Raw genomic sequence first — 6000 nt, 5'->3', positions numbered from 1 at the left:
GCTGCCCAGAACTATACACAATAGTCCAAAATGGTCTTGTACACTAATTAATTTCTTGCCTTGATATTCATTACCTTCATATAAACAACCCTGGATCCCATTTCGTTCACTTTTAAAATGGCTTTTGCCACCTGAAAAACTATCTTTAAGGATTTATGTATCTGCACCCCATCAGCAATAAGATTACAAACAGCCTGGTTCAACCAGAGACTGTGACTGAAGAGGAGGATGGAAGTAGTGGCAAGGGTACATAGTTTGTAGCAGGAGGCGAAGATAATGTTTCAGTCTTCCCAATGCTTAGCTGGCTAAATTGCAGCTCATCTAAATTTGGATGCTTGACAACAGAGGCACTAGAGTGGTTGAGAGAGGTGTAATACTGAGTGTCACCAGCATGCAAGCTGACTCCATGTTTGTGATGCAGGTCACCAAGGGACAACACATAGATGAAGAGGAGAGAGCAAATAATAGATCCTTAGGGGACTCTGGAAATAAATGGTGCAGGTGCGTAAAGCAGCCAGTTCTGGCTGCTACTGGATGGGTAAACGTGGAACCAAACTGAAGCAATTAGAGGAAGGTGGTGTGGTTGGTCACAGCTGTTGAGGTGGGATGATGCACCAGTCACATTCAATAATGTGATTTGGGGTCATTTCCATACTGTGAAAGGGATGTAAACCTGATGGAATGATTCAAACATGGAGTTGAGGGAAGAGGGGCACAGATTAGAGAAGAAACAAATATTCCAAAGACTTGGGGAGATTGGTGATAGGGTGGTAGTTTGCTAGAATAGAGGGAGTAAACATGATTCTTTTGAGAGAGGGATGACTACAGCAGTTTTGAAAAGGGGAAGGAAGAACAGTACCTGGGGAACCATCTATAATGTCTGGTAGGAAAGGCAGGGAAATTTGGCTAGTTTAGGGAAGGAGTGATGGGGGTGTGGGGGCTCAGGCAAATTGAGCTTGGAGAGAGCATGACTGGAAATAGGATGCAAGGGAAGTTAGGAAATGGACAAACAGAGGTTCAGGGCTGAGACATGTTTCTCACTTCAAGCTGAGCTGGTTTTCAATCTTAATGACAGAAGCCCTTGGACTCTTCATGGGTGAGTGGAGGGATTCAATGGTTCCTAGTGACAGAGGTGAGACACACTATAAGTGACAAATGTTGCCAGCTTGTTACCATGGCAGAAGCCTCTGTACACACAATCAACTACAGCATCTTATTTAATCTGCTGTAATCAAACAAATTTGGCCTAATCATCAGCCTCAAGAAAATGATCATGAGACAGGACATCAGAAATGCTCCATCCATCAATATGGGCGACCACGCTCTGGAAGTGGTTCAAGAGTTCACCTACCAAGGCTCACAATCACCAGTAACCTGTCTCTCGATGCAGAAATCAACAAGCACATGGGAAAGGCGTCCGCTATGTCCAGACTGGCCAAGAGAGTGTGGGAAAATGGCGCACTGACACGGAACACAAAAGTCCGAGTGTATCAAGCCTGTGTCCTCAGTACCTTGCTCTACGGCAGCGAGGCCTGGACAATGTATGTCAGCCAAGAGCGACGTCTCAACTCATTCCATCTTCGCTGCCTCCGGAGAATCCTTGGCATCAGGTGGCAGGACCGTATCTCCAACACAGATGTCGAGGTGGCCAACATCCCCAGCATATACACCCTACTGAGCCAGCGGCGCTTGAGATGGCTTGGCCATGTGAGCCACATGGAAGATGGCAGGATCCCCAAGGACGCATTGTACAACGAGCTCGTCATTGCTATCAGACGCACCAGCCGTCCATGTCTCCGCTTTAAAGACGTCTGCAAACGCGACATGAGGTCCTGTGACATTGACCACAAGTCGTGGGAGTCAGTTGCCAGTGATTGTCAGAGCTTGCGGATTGCCATAAAGGCAGGGCTAAAGCATGGAGAGTTGAAGAGACTTAGCAGTTGGCAGGGAAAAAAAAAAAAGACAGAAGCGCGAGGAGAGCGCCAACAGTGTAACAGCCCCGACAACCAATTTTATCTGCAGCGCCTGTGGAAGAGTCTGTCACCCTGGAATGGGCCTTTATAACCACTCTAGGCGCTGCTTCACAAACCACTGACCATCTCTAGGCACTTACCCATTGTCTCGAGAGAAGGAGGCCAAAGAGAAGAATCAAACCTATTGGAATTCTCATTTTTAAAATTTATGTTGAACTGAAAAAGTAGCATTTCCGAATCTTAATTAATTCACCCAAAGCACCAAAGGATTTGGTGTATGATCTTGGTCTTCCGGGTGAGTGGGACAAGGAGGTTGGTGAAATTAGCCCACAGCATGCATGCTCAGCAGGTAGGTCAATGAGAGGGGTGAATGGGGCAGCTGGTATTGCTATTTATATCCCCTCAGAAAATACAGTAAAATAAGAAGGTGCCATTTATTTTAGGGAGTTTGAAGCTTAGCACAATGAACAGCAGACAGGCACACGAGTAGTAATAAGACAAGGGAATTGGGGAAAGGGGAGAAATCAAAGCTGGCATGATTAGACCATAGGAGAAAAGGTCTGGCAACAAGAAAAAGGGATAGATGTAATAGCCTCAAGATTGCCATGTGCCTGTGAATTGCACACAAAGGAATTTCGAGTTATGTAGGAACTGCAGAGATTAAAAGAGATGACATCCTGGTTGTAAACAGAGGACAAGTAGGAAACATCACTAGAGTACAAATAAGTTTGAGGTCCTGTGGTGGAATGAAGTTTATTTGTAGTCAGGGTGGAGTCAGCTTAGAGCACCGAAAAATCATTGTCCAAATTCAGAGACGGTTGTGCAGAGGGAACTATTCAAGGGGCAGATGATTCTAAACCAGTCTGAAATACTAGGCTGGCAGATCCACTACACACCTTTCACAAATCACATACTAACATCACAAAAAAGGTCTGGGGAGTGCATCAGGTCCTGTTCAATACATGGCTTGGAAATGCCCATCCTTACCTTCATAGTTTCACTGCTTTGGAAATGTTTTAAACAAGCTTGAATCTAGTATTATTCCCTTTCACCTATGCCCAAACTACTTTCAGATGGGCACTCCTCCCACCACCGCAAGAAATGTGATAGCACTAAGGTGCTGCCTCTTGACTACCACTGGACAGTAGATGTGTGCTGTTTATAATTATTTCTTATAATGGAGAATTATTTCTTATAAAAAACAATTTGAGGTAAAGGCAGCACTCCACATGGGGCATAAGTTGTACCTTGTTCACTCCTTTGATTCCACTGTGGAAGTATGCATCGTTGAAGTAATCTGTGGAAAGCCAGTTTTCCAGCTACACCAACTGGATTGTCTGTAGCCAACCTGAACTTCAAAGATTTGAGACTTCAGGATCCACAAGCCCAGCAAGCAATAGCTTCTTGTAAGACCCCTTTTCTGTCCATCCTCTGGTTCAAAAATCATCCCCTCTCAAGTTTTTATAAAGTACCCTACAAACATCCCTCAAATCGCTGCTATTCCAAATAGATAAAGTGAGAGGTGGCACATTTTGGGAGGAGTAGGAAGGCTACATATTCCTTGGAAACTGCAACCAAATGGGGTAGAGGAGCAGAGGGATCTAGGGGTGCAGATTTACAAATCAAACAGTAGAAATGCAGGTTAATAAGGCCATAGAAAAGCAGTGGGGCTTACTTTTATTTAAAATGAGACAGAATTGAAATGATGTTAAACTTTTATAAAATCTTGGTTGGACCAAACTTGGCATAACTCGCAGTTCTAGTCTCCATATGGAGAACACAAACACTGGAGGTGCAAATAAAAAACTAAAGATTTATTGGAATACCACCAGCATTGAGGGATTATACCCATCAGGATAAATTGAACAGGCTGGGGCTCTTTTCTCTAGAAAAGACTGAGGAGTGACCTGCCAGATGTCTTAAAGATTATGAAAGGATTTGAGAAGGCAGATGCAAAGATGTTTCCATTTGTTTGAAGGGGGTGCAGGGAGTGGGTGGTGGGGAACTAGAACTAGGGGGCCATACATACAACAATCCAATAAGGAATTCAGCAGAAACTTTATCCCGAGTGTGGTTACTGTGTGGAGCTCACAGCTTGCCTCAACTATCCTTGCAGCAAACAGATACATTTTAAAAGGGAAGATAGTTTTTTTAAAAAGAGGGAATAGAAGGATATGTTGATGCTATGTTTGAATCCCTTCAATTGGATTTCCACTCCTGCCTTAGTACCAAAATAGCCCTGAAAGTCACAGCCTGCGACTGTGATAAACCTGCCTATCAGCAGCCTTTGCTATTGACCACACTATCCTCCTCCAATGCCTCTCCTTTATTGTCCATGCCTGGTTCCATTTTTATCTATCCAGCCATAGCAAGAGCATCAACTGCAACTGTTTCTCTTCCCACTCCTGCCCCATTACCTCTGAAGTCCAAGGATTTAACCTCAGCTCCCTTGCATTTCTCGACATGCTGACCCTTGCAACACTAAAACATCTTTTGTTCCATGTGTACACTGATGCCAACTGGCTCTACCTCACCATCAACTCTCAACCCCTTCACTGATTTGTCACACTGTTTGTCCAACATCCAATAATAGATGAGCAGTAATTTCCTTCAACTGAATATTGGAAAGACTGAAGCAATCATCCTGTTCCTACCAAAACTCTGCTCCCTAACTAATTAACACCATCCTTCGCGCTGGTAACTGAAGCTGAACTAGACTGTTCACAATCCATGTCATTTGACATTTGACTCAGCTGAACCACAAATCTGCTCCATCACTAAGACAGTCTACTTCCACCTCACTAACATATGACTTCAACCCTGCCTCGGTTCATCTGCTGTTGAAACCCTTATCCATGCCCTTTCTACTTCTACTATTCCAATGCTTTCCTAGCCAGTCTCCCAGCTTCCACCGTACCTAAACTTGAGCTCATCCCAAACTCAACTGTACTTATCCTAACTTGCACCAAGTCCAGTTCACCCACCTCCTGTGCCTGCTGACCTACATTAGCTTCCAGTCAAGCAACCATCAATTTTAAAACTGTTGCCCTGGCTTTTCAAAATTTCTCTGTGCCTCATCCTTCCAGACGATCGAACCCCCTCCATCCTTACATAACTAAGAACTCTGCACTCTGCACAATTGCTGCACCTATCTTTGACTCAATTGGTAGCACTCATTTGAATCAGAAGGTTGTGGATTCAAGACCCCACTCCAGAGACTTGAGCACAAAAATTAAGGTAAACACTCCAGTGTCGTTTTCAGGGAGTGCTGTCAAACGTCTTTTGGATAAAATGTGAAACTGAGGCCTCAGTCTACCTCCTCACATGGATGTTAAAGATCCATGATATTACTTTAAAGAGCAGGGAAATTATCCCCAGGGTCCTAGTCAGTATTTATCCCTCTAGCAATATTACAAAAATAAATCATCTGGTCATTACCACACTAGTTTGTGGGAGTTTGCTATGCACAACTTGGCTGCTGCATTTCTTACAACAGTGACTGCATATCAAAAAAGTAGTTAATTGGCTATAACGTTTTTGGGATGTTCAGAGGTCATAAACGGCACTATATAAATGCAAGTCTGTCTTTTTCTTTTAAAAACAGCTGGCAGCTATGCCTTTAGCTGTCAAGGCCCTAAACTCTCCTATCCACCTCTCTAACTCTCCTTTAACAGTCAAAAACTATCTCTGTTTAAGCTTCTGGTCAGCTGTCCCACTCTATCATGTGGCTTGGTATCATTTTGTTTGATAATGCTCCTGTGATGTGGCTTGGGATGTTTTACTATGTTAAGGGAGCTATTATTAATGCAAGTAGTCATTAATAGGGTTAGATGAAAGCTGCGAAGGTGGGAGCAGAAAGGAGAAAGGTGGCTTGTGAGGATCATAAACATCAGCATGGTCCTATTGAGCTGTTCTGGTCTTGTAATTATTTATATTTGTAACGCAAATTAAATAAAATTTATCACTGCAAAAATGCCTTTCTTCCCTCTTCATGCCCCACCCCCCACCCAATCCAACCTTCCCAAAA

This window comes from Heterodontus francisci, chromosome 25 (genome assembly GCF_036365525.1).
Source record: "Heterodontus francisci isolate sHetFra1 chromosome 25, sHetFra1.hap1, whole genome shotgun sequence".
In the NCBI taxonomy this organism is placed as follows: domain Eukaryota; kingdom Metazoa; phylum Chordata; class Chondrichthyes; order Heterodontiformes; family Heterodontidae; genus Heterodontus; species Heterodontus francisci.
Note: the sequence above shows the minus strand (reverse complement) of the source record.